We start from the raw sequence: 18,505 nt of genomic DNA on the forward strand, positions 1-18,505 counted from the left end.
TTTCACCTTATCCAAGGAAGGAGGGTGCCAAGGAGTATGAAATTCCCAGGTAATATCCAAGGCCTTTGCCAGGAACTGGAAAACCTTAAAGGTAAAAAGAGTCCCTGGTCAAAGTCTATCCGCTCTACCATCCCATATCTGAGAATAATTTGTTTCCAATAAGATCTAACAGTCCAAGAAGTAGTTTGGGTCACTGGGAAGGCCTCTACCCATGAGGTCAGATGGTCTATTATGACAAGCAGATATCTTAGGCAATCTAGCAAAGACAACTCAGTAAAGTCTACCTGTATGCTCTGAAAAGGTCTGATTCTCAGGGATCTTCCTCTTGCTGGTTCTTGGCACAAGTCAGACTTATTTGTCCTTTGACAAATAAGGCAACCACCCACTAAATGGTGTACAAGAGTATACAGTCCAGGAGATACTTGTGATGACTGCGTTTAGCACTCAGAGTCAGGATAAGGGAAAAACCTTGATCTTTATTCATTGCGGAGGTGAAGGGGAATGGTGACAGAAGTGAGAGCAATTGCAAGGCAAATACGGCCAGCAGTGCCTCTGGCTCTCACACTCTACCCACCAAATCTTCTATGCAATCTCCTATACAACACATCAAACTTGCACAGAGAGTGGGCAGGGCCATTCTTTCTCCAAGCATACATTAATAGAGTATTGTCCAATTACTAATTAGCCTTAAATGCTCGAACTCAGTGCATCTGCTCAGCTTCAGCCCATTACAGATACTAAATGGCTTAAGACTACATCACACAGGCTTTGGACATCCCTATGGCTGCCCTGGAAAAGCTGCTGGAAAATCTGGCTCATACTTCCTTATTCAGCATTTCTCAGGCATCAGAGAGATACCATTTACCATTACCAGTGCTCCCAACTCTCAGGTTTGTCATTTCTCCTCTTCTGACAAAAGTGGAGCAGCTATAGTTGAAGGAAAGGAGGGGATCAAGATCAACAGGGGTCATCTTAACTAGGTTTCTCATTCCCTGCCTTTCTTGCTTCCTCATCTACAAAACTGTTTTCTCTAGCTTCAAAAGACTGACCAATCTGGTTGCTCATTCCATGTACAATGGCAATGGTTTCAGGCAGTAAGAGGTTCTTTAAGACTTGTAGTAACAAACAATATAGTGTGGGCTAATTCCTTACTCTTACTATTGACCATGCCCCCTTTCCTCCCAAATTTTTCCAAACACATGCACCACCCTCCAGGCATACTTAGAATCAGTATAAATATTCCCTTCCACCACTGGGTATTGTGATACAGGAGTCACCGGCCAGTGGCTGCTGGAGGTCTAACTCAGACCTGTAGTTTTCTTTTTTTTTTTTTTAAATAAAACCTTTTTCAAGAGTATATGTTGAATCTTTTAAGTTGGACAACTTCCAATCCGTTATGGATGCCTTTCATCCATTAACTGTGATAATGGCTGCTTTGTTTTTCACATTTATGATTTAAATGGTAATTTTAAGTACTGAGCTCAGTGGGCATTCACTGAAAGATTTTCCATTCAGGAGTGCAAGGAACCTTAACAAAGCATCTTTGCAAAATGCCTGCAGGAAGAAAACATTATCCTTAAAGTCTTAGACAATACAAAGTCATTAAAATTATAATCTAAGATATTAGGGAAAGTTGGCTATTACTTAAACATTAACAGCCATTTCATTTTCTAAAGTCAATAATTTATAAAGGTTTGAAGCAGTAATTTTTAAATGCTAAGTTTAAGACCTCAAAGAATATCAGACAAATAGTTTTAAATCACATTTTTAAAATATGCCATTTTCTGGAGCTGATCTCCAAATTTACCTATTTTCTAAAAATTTGATTCATAGATGAAACCTATCTAGCAGTATTACATTTCAACTGTGGTATTTACCAGTATTAACAATCATAATCTTTAGAGAGGATGAATATTTTAGCAAAATACTGAACAATAGAATACAAATAGTCTATTCAAACATTAATAGAACATAGAGTCTTTCAATTTCAAGGAATATAATTTATTGGCAATCTAAAAGAAACAAATGATTGATTCATAGTTCTACTGCTTATCATCTGTTTGACTTGGAGAAAATATTCTCTGTGACTTGTAATGTCTGGATGAGCCTTGGTCTTAGACAGAGAAGTGACAAAGATAGGAGAACCACCATGAGGATGGTTAAGCATGGAGTCTGGAGTCTGTCTATTTCAAGTCCTCTCAGCCCTTAAATAACTTAGTACTATGACATCACTCAGCACACTGAGCATGTGCCAACTGTAGAACCATTACATCATGATATCACATTAAGGATATGTCAACTAGAGTGATTGCATCATTACATCACACTAAGTATATGTGAACTAGAGATCCATTATCTCATCACACTGAGTAAACACCCTGTTGTAAGTATCCTTGCTTTAAGTATACCTTTCCCAGAGTTCCCCATTATTTGCAGTGCTCTACAGTATCTCTTTTCTGTTTTCTTCAAATTGAAAGTATGAAGTAGATATCTTTAAGATTTCTGCCAACTCTAACACTGTCATCAGTGCCACCATACAAATTTCAAAGGAAGAATTTTAAAAAAAATTGGAATGGGAGAACAAAACATCATAACTCATTTAATGTAAGAGCTAAAATCCTAAAAGTGGAAGAAAACATGTATTAGATTGTTTTTTATCATTTCTGGAAGGAATCTGGAATAGAAGAAATATATAATTGAATATATCAGAAATATATGATTAAATGCTTACCAAATATTGATAACTAATTATTTAATGTTTTTTTTTTTAAAGAAGCACAAAAATGGCAAGAATGAAATAATATCCCCAAACATCTCAGATCACTTTTGGTTAAGAAAGTCATCTATTCAAAAGAATCAACAAAAAATTGAGCAGGGAGAAACATAGAAAATGTTTAGACATCACTTAAGAAATAGATATCTCTAAATGCATGAGAAAAGTCTGAGGTTGGTGACTAGGGAGCAAAATGAATAAACACAATTATTAATATAATGTTATGGGCCAGAACTCTGTACTTAAAACAAGAATTCTTACAAGGTGTTAAGTCAGTGGAATTGATAAGCAATGGTTATCTAGTTTGGCATGGTCATTAATAGTTCTCTAGTTCAGTACATGTACTTAGTATTTAATATAGTTCTATAAGATTCATACCTATGATGATGTAATTAAAATAAAGCATATAAAGCTGGGACAAACTCAAGCAGAGACATTCCATCTTTGATCAGGCTCCTAGTGGCTCTCCTTCCTGCATTTTGGGAAAGACTAGTTCAGACTCAGAGGGACTGAAAGACAGATTCATTCTGTCTTCGCCAGCTTCCTAGTGGCTCTTCTGGGGGACCAAAAGACTTGGAGATAGACTCAGAGAATACAAGAGGACTGGAGGCAGGAGATCAAGCTCTCAGAGCCAAGGAGAGACAGATTCATTCACTCCATTTCACACCACCATGGTGGCTGGTCTCCTGCATTTCTCCACTGAGACCAAGGCCCATTTGAAAGGCCTCAAGAAAGCCGCCCAGCTCCAGGCAAGGAGCCAATAAAGAATTTGGACTTTATTCCTGGCTATTCTTGTAGTGATTAATCAACTGGAACAAAGGCTGGTCTAGAGACCTCCAGAAAACCAACCAGAACACTACAATATAATTGCATTTTTATGGGTTATCACAGTGTTTTGGGGGCAGCTTGATGATACAGTAGATAGAATGCTGGACCTGGAGTCAGGAAAACTTATCTTCCTGAGTTCAAATCTGATCTCAGATACTTACTAGCTGTCTAGTACTGGCCAAGTCACATAATCCCTTTTTCCCAAATTCTTCATTTGTGAAATGAGCTAGAGAAGGGTATGGCAAAGCCAAGAAAATTATGAAGAGTTGAAAATGACTGAAAAACAACTGAACAAATTCATTTTTTTGGTATCCAAATGCCATTGATTGAGATACTTGATATATATTAATGGAATTTCCAAAGCAAATTATTAAATATTGTTTTGACTTTTTTTTTTGAAAAGCATTAAGAATTATAGAACACATAGATTATTCCTTGACTCTGGGCGAGAAACTATTCCTAAAACATAGATTTTAATTTGTTTGTTTGTTTACCTTTTAAAGTCAATAAATAACTTCTAAGTCTCTACAACATATCTTTGTGACAAGATATAGAGGGGGGGCTTTTGCCTTGAAAAATGAAATGAACCTTTGTTTGTTTGTTTTTTAAGTATTTATTTTTAACACGTATTGCTTTATGAATAATGTTGAGTGTGAAAAAGCAGGGCATAAAAAGAAAACCATGGGAGAAATAAAAAATAAAATAGAAAAAAGAAGTGAACATAGTGTGTATTGATTTACATTCAATCTCCTTAGTTCTTTTTCTGAATGCAGATGGCATTTTCTGTCCAAAGTCTATTAGGGTTCTTTTGAATCACTGAAACACTGAGAAGAACCAAGTCTTTCATAGTTGATTATTGAACATTCTTGCTGTCATGGTGTACAATGTATTTCTGGCTTGCTCAGAATCAGTTCATGTATTCCAATTCTTTCTAAAATCAGCTTGTAACAGTTTTTCCATATCTCCTCCAACATTTATCATTATCTTTTCCTGTCATCTTAGCCAGTCTGAGAAAGGTGAAAAGGTACCTTGGAGTTGTTTTAATTTGCATTTTTCTAATCAATAGTGATTTAGAGCATTTTTTCATGTAACTATAAATGGCTTTAATTTCATCATCTGAAAATTATCTGTTCATATCCTTTGACCATTTGTAAATTGAAGAATGACTTTTATTCTTATAAATTTGACATAGTTCTTTATATATTTTAGAAATGAGACTTTTATTGGAAATATTGGCTGTAAATTTTTTTCCCCAGCTTTGTACTTCCCTTTAATCTTGTTTCTGTTGGTTTTGTTTATGCAAAAACTTTTTAATGTAACATAAGCAAAGCTACCCATTTTTCATTTCATAATATTCTCTAGCTTTTCTTTGTTATAAATTCCTCCTTTCTCCAAAGATCTGATAGGTAAATTATCCCTTGTTCTCCTAATTTGTTTATGATGTCATCCTTTATGTCCAAATCATGTATTCATTTTAACCTTATTTTGGTATGGGGTATGAAATGAAGATAAATGCCAAATTTCTGATATATTATTTTCCACTTTTCCCAGAAATTTTTGTCAAATGCTGAATTTATTCCAGATGTAGTGTGGGGGTTTATCAAATACAAGATTACTATAGATCTTGATTATTGTGTCATGTGTATCTAATCTATTCCACTTATCCACAACTCTATTTCTTAGCCAGTACCAAATGGTTTTGATTACTATTGCTTTATAATATGGTTTCAGGTTTGCTGCTGCTAAGGCACCATCCTTTGTATTTTTTTTTCATTAATTCCCTCGATATCCTTGACCTTTTGTTGTTTCAGATGAATTTTGCTACTATTTTTTTTTCTAATTCTATAAAATAATGTTTTGGCAAATTTGGCAATTTGGCAAACAAGTAGATAAATTTAGACAGAAGTGTCATTTTTGTTATATTAGCTTCGCCTAGTCATGAACAAAAGATATTTTCCAATTGTTTAGATCAGACTTTATTTGTGTGAGAAGCATTTTGTAATTGTGTTTATATAGTTCTTGCGTTTGTCTGAAATGAAACTTTCCTATTATAATTTTTCTATTCATTTGGATTTTGTCCTAAATGGAAACTGGAAAATTTTTAATTTAAAAAGTTATTTTTTATTTATTTGAAAATTATAATCAGGACTTTTATTGCTATTCCTTTCTATTTTTTATTTCTCCAGACTAAGTAAAATTTAGTTCCTCAATTATTTCCTTAAAGAAATCTTTTTTTTTTTTCCCCGAGGAAATTGGGTTAAGTGACTTGCCCATGATTACACAGCTAGGAAATATCAAGTGTCCAAGGCTGGTTTTGAACTCAGGTTCTCCTGACTTCAGGGCCAGCACTCTATCCACTGCATCATCTAGCTACCCCTTCTGTTTTCCTTCTTCAGGAATGTGGCCCTCTTCTGAAACGTCTTCAAATTTTTAATATCATGGTAAGACCCCCAAAGTAAATATAATTCATAAACAGGACTTTTTCAATGATGAATGGAAAGCAATAATTAAATTTCAACAACTAAAATAATTAGTATGTTAATGAGTTTTGTAATATAATGTGTATGCTTAAAAAAAATAGCTTTTACTTTAGGGAATTGTATTGCAGCATGCCATTTATAAGAAACATATATATGTATGTATGGAGGTGCATGTGCATGTAATATGTGTGTGCTTGTGAAGTATAGCTTCTAGTGGAAACAGCAGTAAGGAGTAACCTAATCTTAGAGTGCTTCTGTTCTAACAATCTGTCAATGATTCAAAAGTCTCTGACTTTCAAATCAATAATTCTGAGGTTCCCCTTATTTTAAAGTGCTATTGTTGTAACAATCTGTCCATCGATGATTATAAAAGTCTTCTGGCCTGGGAATAGGTAAAAAATTCTTCCCTTAGACTTTAAGGAAGATATATTAGTGATCCTGAGACTCTTTAATCTTAGAGTGCTATTGTTCTTACAATCAGTCTGTCAATGGTTCTAAAGTCTTCTGGCTTCAGGATAGTCCTAGATCTGCTGGTCAGTGATAACCAAATTCCTGAGACCACTCTTCAGTTCTATCTCTAGCCATAAATTAGCATATCAATGACATGAAGAACTGGATAAATGTATTTTCTTTCTCTTGGTCCTTTGCTTAATTCTTTTGGAACTTAGGCTGCTTCAATTGGCCTTATAATTACAATAAACTCTGCCTTTTGAATGGGATATGGGTTCTAGCCAATTCAAAGCAAATTCTTTTGAGATAGTTGGCAACATCTGTCTATGATCCCAAACCTTTTGGGGTCCCTTCCCAACCTCCACACATGTATGTACATATATGAGTGTGTTTTACATACATGTGTATCTGTATATACCTTGAATATCTAATGCACCTTAACATATTATGGGAGGAAGAAGGGATCATTGAATCTCAAGGAGGTTATGTGACTTGTCCAATGTCATGCTGGGAGTAAATTCCAAAAGTAGATTTTCAGCCAAATATGCTCTCTCTAGTAGTGACTCTAAGTCACTATTCTTTCCACTGGATCAGGACATTTCCCTAATTGAATTATTAGCTTCAGTCTATGTTTTGTTTATTTTGTACCCTCTGCAGCCTAATACAGAACTCTGCCTGTGCATAATGTATGACAAATTGAATTCATTCGATGTTTATGCTTTGCTATGTGAAAACTAAAGGGAGAAAGAAAAAGGAAGGGGGAGGTCTTTAACTGAAAATGTATACATATTTTCCCAGAGTGATGGTGATAGTGAGAAGGTGTTCTTTAAGAAAGGAAGAATCAAATCTTGGAGATATAAAGACTCATTTTTTTTTTTTTTAATGTGGCAGAGACTGGCGGAGCTCAACAAATCAATCATCTATAATCATAAAACAAAACATTTGTTTAACTTTTCATCAGATTTAAAGTGTTTTGAATTCCCAAAGAACACCTGTGTGCATCTTACATTTTGCTTCATCTCAATTAGCTCTAATTAGAATGAATTAGCTTAAACAACTGGGAACTATTTTTAAAACAAATACCAAGCTCAGAATTCTTGTTTTCTTCAATTAAAAAAAAATTAAATATATTTTATTTTAAATTTATGAAATAAAACAAGCATTTCTATAATGTAGCATAATAAAAAAAGATGAAAATATGTATCATACACATCCAAATCAGTGAATTCAATAGCTTTTTTTTTTCAAGGAGTGAGCATACTTTCCCAAGTTATCTTGAGTCCTCAAACTTAAACATATATCGATGTAAGTCCTGCCAATACAACCCATTCATAAATAATACTCTGTTAGAATCCTTACAAAGTGATAAGTTAGTTGCCTAATTTATCATGATACTTAGCAAATTCTCTAGCTCACTAATGTATTTAAGTACTCATTGAAGTTCACACTTTTGGGAGATTCACAAGTCAGTATTTAGTATGAGATTCACAAGTTAGAAACCCACAATCCCACTCTCTCAGAGGAGGAGTCAACCTTTGAGTTCACACCTTTAAAAGAGCATAAAAAGGAGCCGAGTTAGTGAAGTGAGTCAGTTCAGAAGAAGCCCACTCTCAGAGGCAGAACCAGATTCATTCATCCCATCTTATACTACCATGGTGGCAGGCTCTCCTCCTTCGCTTCTCCACTAAAAGATAGGCCTCTAAGAAAGCTACCAGGAGTCAAGGAAAGAGATAAGACTTGGAAGAAAATAAACGTTTGGATTTTATCAACTGGCTGCATTTGAAGTGATTATTACTTTGAACCGAAGCTAAGGCTGCCTCCAGAAAACCTTCCTAAGAAACCTGCTCAGAGACAACCATTATATTTTAAAGACTCAGCAACCAAAGTCATCAGTTCTTTTTCATGGATTCATTTGCTCTTTTATCCCCTCCCACCTGGGAAATATCAACACACACACGTATGCAAGCACTCCTGCTCTCATCACTTCCCTAATCTCTAGAAACACCTGATCATGGCTCTCACTTTACCCCTTTCCAGCCAGAAACTTTCAGCTCCTTACATATTTTCCTTTTGCTAAATGAGTGATTCACAATGGTTTTTTTTTTTCTATGAGAAATGGAGGGGCATTTATTTCATTTCCACAGTTATGAATATTAAGTTAGAGAAATGAAACAAATTAGAAAACTGAAACTCACAAGGATATCAAGAATATAATCAAAAGTGAAGGTATCTCCCCCAAAAGAATGTAAGCTCCTTGGGTACAGGGACTAACTTTTCTAATCAGGGATGGTGGCCTGAAATTTGAAAAGAATCTTTTGTTCTTTGTCCCAAGCCCTCCACTGTTACCTTCCACCTTCTAGAATGTAAGCACTTTTTGGGGGGCAGGGACTGGCTATGTAATGAGGGGTAAAGATTCAGGTTCAATAGCTTCTGTATCATCCAATTAATGTAGGATCTGGAAAGGAGATTGCCCTTCAGGATCTTAGCTTTTGGAGTTTCAAAGGAGTGTCTACTAACCTAGGTACCCATTCTTGCAAGAATGTAAAATAAATCTTTCCTACATTCATCCATGAGTCAGTGGAGTTCTTGGTAAGATATTTTGTTTCTTACACATCTTACTCCTTTTGATGAGGTGCAAATGAAGAGGTATGAGAATAGGAAGAAAGAGATCCCCCAACAGCAATGGGATTCCCTTGATCAGTGGCAAATTTTGTGAAAGAATTCACAAACCCTAATGAATACAGGCATGAGGTTTGTGGCAGAGAATGGGATTTAATTACACTAAGAAGCCAGCTTGCTAGGAAGACAGACTTTTTAGTGAGCACAGAATATAGCAAAGGTGGGTGGTTACACTGAGAAGAAAATATCTTTAACGTTGGGCAAGGTCCTGTTAGAACATCTGCCAAGATTCAGAGTTCAGAGTTGTCTTTTATTAGCCATCTGAGGCTTGGGGCTTCAATTCAATTCAATTCAAAATTGAATGAGATCACTTAACTGGGAGTTTGAATCACTTAATGCTGACAATACCCCAAGCCTAGATTTCCAGTTAAAAAGAGATTACTTATCTTGGGAGTTTCCCTTATGGACAGAAAGCTATGGCTTCCAAGATGCTGAGAGAGTTTGAGATTTGGAAATTCTCCCCCAAAAGGGGGACAAAGTTTCAGGGTCCCCCCAAAGGTAAAAGGGGATACAATTTACATCACTTTGTTGTTGTTACTGTTTTATTTTTGATAGCTTAACTCTCCATATTTATTACCTTTTAAGTCCCTAGGCTTGTACTTCTTCAACTTCATCTTCAGGTATCTCCATCTCCCTTGTATTTCAGGTATGCAGTAGGGCAGCCATACTTTAAACCTCATTATGCCCATTCATAACTACTCTATACTCCCCAATTTTTTTGTTTTGTTTTTAACTAGAAAATCTCCTTTTCTGCCCACAGCCTACTACCAATTCTTCAACTATTCTTTTCCCTTATTCCTATCAAATTGGAACTGCAATGGCATTATAAATTATATATTCCCTTGATATCCCTTTCTAGTCTGTTTTCTATTCTCATTCCCTCCATAAGCTCTCTTTAACTGTGAGTTACATATTGTTGTCAATTATAACTCCTTAACAAGTAAGAGTTATGTAACAAGACAGTATGCTTGCTTTACAAAACTCCCTTCTAAACTACTTGGCATAAATTTTGCATTTATATTTATACATATAGTAGTTCTAAACTTCTTGGCATAAATTTTGCATTTATATTTATACATATAGGTGTTGGTATATATATATATATATATACATATATATATATATATATATATATATATATATATATATATATATATATATACATAGAATATATGTAAGGAACTAAAGTTAGAGTTTAGCCAGATGAAGGAATATAAAAGGTGCTTTAAAAATGTTTGTCAGTCGATCAATTTATTGCCAATCTCCAAAAAATGAGAACTGGAATTCTAATCAGCCTGGTCAGCCTCCACTTTCACTAACTGTAATCTATTCATCCTATTCCTATTGTTATAGAGAGATAGGCCATCTTCAGAGATTGTCTTGATTAGCATATCTTAAGACAAGTTTTGAGACTGATCAGTCAATTAAACTTAAGTAGCTCCTTTTTGGCCCCTCCCTGGACTTTTCCTAACTCTTCCCCAACTCCTCCCTAATTCCTCCCCTCATATCCCAGACCCTGTTCCTGCTTCTCTCCTCTGAGGCTGTAAAAGTTCTCCAATCTGTTTAATCTTGCATGCTCCTCCCTTCCTTAATCATATTTGGTTGAGTACATGAATTATTTCACATTCATAAATGACAAATCTTTCTAATCTGTGATAACTGTTTCACACGAATTTCCATGTCTTTTAAACTATAATTCTATGATTCTAACAATCTAAAATTTTTATGCTCCCCCATTCTATTACTCTCTAACAATTTAAAGCTAAGTGCTCCAAATCTACTTCATATGGTGCTGAAAAATCTGTATGACCTTTAACACAAACACAAAGGAAATGTAAGATTACCCCAAATTTTTTGAGTCCTATTTCTCCACAAAGTGGTAAACCCTTGGAAAACCCAAACATTTTACAAGATGAATCAATTAGCATATTGAGTAGCCATTGATGGGACTTTATCAAGGATCTCTCTTATTTAGATTGTGTTCTTTTCAAAAGATGTTACTTGTGCTTCACTTTCTTTGGGACACTGGGATAGTGGGCATCAGTGGGACTTTGGGGAACCTTACAAAGGGGAAGTAAAAGCTGTCTTCAACACACTTTGTAAGATCAAGAAAACAACGCATCCCTGAGTTTCTCAAGTAAGGATTTTAAATGCAAGCTTTACCTTTTCTCTCGGTTAATCCATCTCCCATGAGTCTGCTGACTGAAATGAATTTCTATTTTGTTTGTGGTTTGAGCTGAACTCCATTTCCTAAAAAAAAGTTAGTTTGGGGAAGCTCTGCTTACCCCCCCCAAAAAAAAAAAATCTTCTGGCTGTTGATCTAAATGCACCCAGTTGAGAGTGAAAAGTTGTGTTTAGCAAATGTATAAATATTACTTAAAGAAAAGGGAAATGAAGTTCTTAATAGTTGGAACTCTCCTACTGAGAAATAGGGGAGGAGGAGCTGCAAAAAAATGATTTAGCATATCTTGAAAGTTAATCACTTTAAGATTGCAGAAAAGACTACCCCTTCTGATACATCTGGGATATAGCTCTATAGAATCCTTTATGGAATTTTCTTGAGGACAATCCGTGCACTCCTGCTCTTGGATAAATCAATGTCCTTGCTTGTGCCAGCATATCTGGCAGCTTTCCAATTTAAGGTACACTTATCCTTACTCCTCAGTAACCCCTTTGTTAATGCCACAGTTTCTTCTAAAGCCCCAGAATAACCCCTTCTAATTCTCCTGCTGATTCTGGCCACCAATGTCCAAACCTCCATTTTGAGCATCAACCTCCTTGGCCCTTGCACTCCAATCAGTAATCTCTCTAGATGCCAGATTCTCTCTGCTCTATGTGGTTTAAGGGAGATCTAAGCAGCAGTGATGGAATTGTGGCAACAAACACCAGCCATTCTGTCTTTGTAAACTCACCTTTTCTCCCCTCCACAGGGCTTAAGGGAGATCTGAGCAACTATACCTGGATTCCTGAATATGAAAACTAACCTTTTTATTTGGAAATAATTAGGACTTCACTTTTCTGTTTAAGCCATTGCTGGAATAAGGTAATCCCTTCATCCTTGATAACTTTATGTGGGTTTTAGATGTTATAGTACATAGTGAAAAGAGAGTCTCTCTCTTTCTTCCCATAGTGGGGTGAATTGGAATGGTGAAAGAAACAGAAAAGCAGTTTACTGTCACCTTAAAAATTTTTGGGAACCAGAAGACAAGTTAAAAGCAAAGTCAGGAAAATTTCAGAGTAAAAGACCTGTACTTTTATTTATTTTTAAAATATTTTTTCTCTAGTTCTATTCTTTTTTACATTTGTAAAATTTTTGAGTTCTATTTCCTCTTCCTTATCACCACCCACAATTTAAAAAGAATGCATGTTAAGTTTTATAAAACAAAGCCTGCACTTTGAAATAAAACTGGCATTTAACCTTTTTTTCTGGCTCACAAAAACAAACAAACAAAAAAAAACGCTTCTTCCAAAATGTAACGTTAAATTGTTGCATGTATAAAAATTGAAAAATTGATTGTAAATTATATGAGATTTAAAAACTTTTTTTTATTAAAGCTTTTTATTTACAAAACTTATGCATGGGAAAATTTTCAACATTGACCTTTGTAAAACCTTTGTAATGCCGGAGAAACTGAGGCAGGAGAGAGATTAGAGAGTTTTAATATTTTATTAATGGGAGAGTAAGATTGACTGGACAGGACTCTCGTCTCAGATTATCCAGTCAGACAGAGATAAGTATACTGGGACCAAGGAATCCATATTGGTCCCAGGGCTGGAGGAGTCCGGCATACAACTGCCAGCCGCCATACTCCAGCAATGAATGGAGGAACCCCAACTTCTTAAATACCTTTTTGGAGACAAAGAAGAGAAAGGGAGGGAAAGTTTTTATCAGGGAGGGGAAGACATAAAACCCTAAAAAATCCAAGACAAAGAAGTAAAGATATCATGGGTTATCTTGGAATATTCTAAAGGAATATTGTAAATCCTTGAAGACACAAAACAGTCAGGAATCTACTCTCTTATCTTGCTAATTTATAAGAGATTGAGACAGAACAGTTAAGGAAACTGAGACAAGGGAAACTTTTACAGGAAAACTGAGTCAGGACAGTTAAAGAGAACTGTGGCATAACACCTTCTGTTCCAAATTTTCCCATCTTTTGCCCCAGCCCAAACCCTAAATAGCAGGCAGTCCAATATATGTTAAATATGTTAAAATATATAGTAAATCTAATATATGTATAAATATTAATACAGTTATCTTGCTGCACAAGAAAAATCATATCAAGAAAGAAAAATAAAACCTGAGAAAGAAAACAAAATGCAAGCAAATAACAACAGAAAGAGCAAAAATGCTATGTTGTAGTCCACACAGTTCCCACAATCCTCTCTGGGTGTAAATGATACTCTTCATCAATGAACAATTGGAACTGGTTTGGATCATCTAATTGTTGAAGAGAGCCACATCCATCAGAATTGATCATCATATAGTCTTGTTGCTGTGTATAATGATCTCCTGATTCTGCTCAATTCACATAGCATCAGTTCATGTAGTCTCTCCAAGCCTCTCTGAAATCATCCTGTAGGTTGTTTCTTACAGAACAATAATATTCCATAACATTCATATACCATAATTTATTCAGCCATTCTCCAGTAGATGGGAATCCATTCAATTTCCAGTTTCTTGCCACTACAAAAAGGGCTGCCATAAACACTTTTGCACATGTGGGTCCATTTCCCTTCTTTAAGATCTCTTTGAGACATCAGCCCAGTAATAACACTGCTGAATCAAAGGATATGCACAATTTGATCAACTTTTCAGCATAGTTCCAAATTGCTCTCCAGAATGGTTAGATCCATTCACAATTCCACCAACAATGTATCAGTGTTCCACTTTTCCCACATCTCCTCCAACATTCGTCATTATCTTTTCATGTCATCTTAGCCAATCTGACAGGTGTGTAGTGGTATCTCAGAGTTGTCTTAATTTGCATTTCTCTGATCAATAGTGATTTGGAGCACCTTTTCATATGACTAGAAATAGTTTCAATTTCTTCATCTGAAAATTGTCTGTTCATATATTTTTTGATCATTTATCCTTTAGAGAATGGCTTGATTTCTTATAAATTTCAGTCAATTCTTTATATATTTTAGAAATGAGGCTTTTATCAGAATGTTGGAATGTAAAAATGTTTTCCCAGTTTATTGCTTCCCTTCTAATCTTGTCTGCATTAGTTTTGTTTCTACAAAAACTTTTTAACTTAATATAATCAAAATTAACTATTTTGTGATCAATAATGAACTCATGTTCTTCTTTGGTCACAAATTCCTTTCTTCTCCACAAATCTGAGAGGTGAACTATCCTATATTCTTCTAAATTGTTTATAATATCATTCTATAATGTTTAGATCATGAAACCATTTCTACCTTATCTTGGTGTACAGTGTTATATGTGGCTAAATGCCTAGTTTCTGCCATACTAGTTTCCAATTTTTTCAGCACTTTTTGATAAACAGTGAATTTTTATCCCAAAAGCTGAGGTCTTTACTTTTGTCAAACACTAAACTGCTATAGTTATTGACTATTTTGTCCTGTGAACCTAACCTATTCCATTAATCAGCTAGTCTGTTTCTTAGTCAGTTACCAAATGGCTTGATGACAACTGCTTTATAATATGGTTTTAGATCTGGTACAACTAGGTCACCTTCATTTGTTTTTGTTTTTTTTTTTAATTAATTCCCTTGAAATCCTTGACCTTTTGTTTTTCCAGATGAATTTTGTTGTTATTTTCCCAATATTTTATACTATCAAAAAGTATTTTAAATGGAATTTCTCATTGTATATCTTGCTGTTGAATTTTGTTAATGATATAAAAATACTGATGATTTATGTGGATTTATTATGTATACTGCAACTTTGCTAAAGTTGTGGATTATTTCTAGTAGTTTTTTGGTTAATTCTCTGGAGTTCTCTAAGTATACCATCATATCATCTGCAAAGAGTGATAATTTGGTTCCCTCATTGCCTATTCTCATTCTTTTAATCTCTTTTTCTTCTCAGATTGCCAAAGCTAGCATTTCTAACACAATATGAAATAGTAGTGGTGATAGTGGGGCTATAATATCTGGTCTAGCTTTCTGAAGGATCTCTGGATGGTCCTTGGTCTTTAGGTGGAAAAGTGATGAAGGCAGGAGTGCCACCACACTGCTGGTCAAAGATGAAGTAAACTACTTCGAGTCGGGAAGCTGGAGTGTCAATCTTCTCTGTATCTGTGACTGTGATTCTTCTTCTGTCCCCATGTCCCACATAAGTCATCAGCATTCTTATATATCACTAACAAAACCCAACAGTTAGAGTTACAAAGAGAAATTTCATTTAAAGTAACTACTGATTGTATAAAATATTTAGAAATCTATCTGCCAAGGGAAACTCAGAAACTTTATGAGCAAAACTATAAAACACTTTCCACACAAATTAAGTCTAATCTAACCAACTGGAAAAATATTAAATGCTCTTGGATTGGACGAGCAAATATAATAAAGATGACAATACTACCTAAACTCATCTATTTATTTAGAACTATACCAATCAGACTCCCAAAAAAACTATTTTGATGACCTAGAAAAACTAACAACAAAGTTCATATGGAAAAACAAAAGGTCAAGAATTTCAAAGGAATTAATGAAAAAGAAATCAAATGAAGGTAGCCTAGCTATACCAGTTCTAAAATTAATTTATAAAGCAGCAGTTACTAAAACCATTTGGTATTGGCTAAGAAATAGACTAGTTGATCAATGGAATAGATTAGGTTCAAAGGACAAAACAGCCAATAACTTTAATAATCTAGTGTTTTGCCAGAGACCATGTCCTTGGGATCAAAGAGCTACATGCCCTGGGAATCAAAGAGCTAAAGAAATTTCCCACACATAAATTCTGAAGCTACAACCTTATCGTAAACAAACTATTCATCCCAAACTCCTGAGACAAGATAATGTGTGTCCCAGGAAATTGGCCCTATCAGCCCAGGTGCGAGATAACGGCCAGGCTCCGGGATGTCTGCCACACATCTGGTGTAACATTCCTTACTTTGCAACCCCGCATTCAGAAATGTATTTAACTGGACCCTCTTCACTCATTAAACTGAGACTTTGTTTCACCCCAACTGGTCTCCCTCCTCATTTCTAACCCCATTCCTTTTCAGGCCTAGCCTTACAGACAAATGCCAGCCTCGGGACCCACACTTTGATGACCTGCTGGACGGGTCAGTGTTTGACAAACCCAAAAACCCCATTTTTGGGATAAGAACGCATTATTTGACAAAAATTGCTGGGAAAATTGGAAATTAGTATGGCAGAAACTAGGCATTGACCCACACTTAACACCATATACCAAGATAAAGTCAAAATGAGTTCATGACCTAGGCATAAAGAATGAGATTATAAATAAATTGGAAGAGCGTAGCATAGTTTACCTCTCAGACCTGTGGAAGGGGAAGGAATTTATGACCAAAGAAGAACTAGAGATCACTATTGACTACAAAATAGAAAATTTTGATTATATCAAATTGAAAAGTTTTTATACAAAACTAATGCAGACAAGATTCAAAGGGAAATAATCAACTCGGAAAATATTTTTACAGTCAAAGGTTCTGATAAAGGCTTCATTTCCAAAATATATAGAGAATTGACTCTAATTTATAAGAAATCAAGCCATTCTCCAATTGATAAATGGTCAAAGGATATGAACAGACAATTCTCAGATGAAGAAATTGAAATTATTTCTAGCCATATGAAAATGTGCTCCAAATCATTATTAATCAGAGAAATGCAAATTAAGACAACTCTGAGATACCACTACACATCTGTCAGATTGGCTAAGATGACAGGGAAAGATAATGTGGAATGTTGGAGGGGATTTGGGAAAACAGGGACACTGATACATTGTTAGTGGAATTGTGAATACATCCAGCCATTCTGGAGAGCAATTTGGAACTATGCTCAAAAAGTTATCAAACTGTGCCTACCCTTTGATCCAGCAGTGTTTCTACTGGGCTTATAATCCAAAGAGATACTAAAGAAGGGAAAGGGACCTGTATGTGCCAAAATGTTTGTGGCAGCCCTGTTTGTAGTGGCTAGAAGCTGAAAAATGAATGGATGCCCATCAATTGGAAAATGGAGTAAATTGTGGTATATGAATGTTATGGAATATTATTGTTCTGTAAGAAATGACCAGCAGGATGAATACAGAGAGGATTGACGAGACTTACATGAACCGATGCTAAGTGAAATGAGCAGAACCAGGAGATCATTATATACCTCAATAATGATATTGGATGAATCTGTATTCTGATGGAAGTGGATTTCTTCAACAAAGAGATCTAACTCAATTTCAATTGATCAATGATGGACAGAAGCAGCTACATACACCCAGAGAGGGAACACTGGGAAATGAATGTAAACTGTTTGCATTTTTGTTTTTCTTCCCGGGTTATTTATACCTTCTGAATCCAATTCTCCCTGTGCAACAAGAGAACTGCTTGGTTCTGCACACATATATTGTATCTAGGATATACTGTAACCTATTTAACATAGGACTGCTTGCCATCTGGGGGAAGGGATGGAAGGGGGGAGAGGAAAAATCAAAACAGAAGTGAGTGCAAGAGATAATGTTGCAAAAAATTACCCTGGCATAGGTTCTGTCAATAAAAAGTTATTTTAAAAAATTTAAAAAAAAAAAAGAATTGATGATCAGAAGACAGAGAATGATATTTCCATATAAATACACCAATCATGTCCTTAAGGTGCATTCATCAAAAGTTAAGTTTGTGAGAGTTGTTGCTTTCCACATTCCAACCTAAAAAAATTCTATTTTTCCTTTTTCTTCTAGTGTTGCAGAATTTACAAAAAGACATTAAAAATGGAAACAATTGACTAAGGAACACCCAAAAATTGTACATGTGCCATATACTAATACACAAAGAGATGAGCTTTTTTCAGCTAGCCAACATTGGCAAATATTATTAGCTATGTATCAGAGACCACATGATAGTAAGGTAGTAAACAAATTATTACAAACAGTCAACTTGTATCAGTGGATTTATCCTTCAAAAGTAAAAAGGGCCTTTACAAGAGGCCTTTGTTAGCCTTTACAGAAGCCACAAAAAAAAAAAAAAAAACAAACAGGCCTTGTATTAATATCCCCACCAAACAAATTAGAAAGATTATTACCATATCTTTCGGATCAACTAAAAAAAAAAAATGAGTTGTTTGCTGTTATCACATTTTTAAATGAACTACAT

Source organism: Antechinus flavipes, chromosome 6 (assembly GCF_016432865.1).
Source record: "Antechinus flavipes isolate AdamAnt ecotype Samford, QLD, Australia chromosome 6, AdamAnt_v2, whole genome shotgun sequence".
Taxonomy (NCBI): domain Eukaryota; kingdom Metazoa; phylum Chordata; class Mammalia; order Dasyuromorphia; family Dasyuridae; genus Antechinus; species Antechinus flavipes.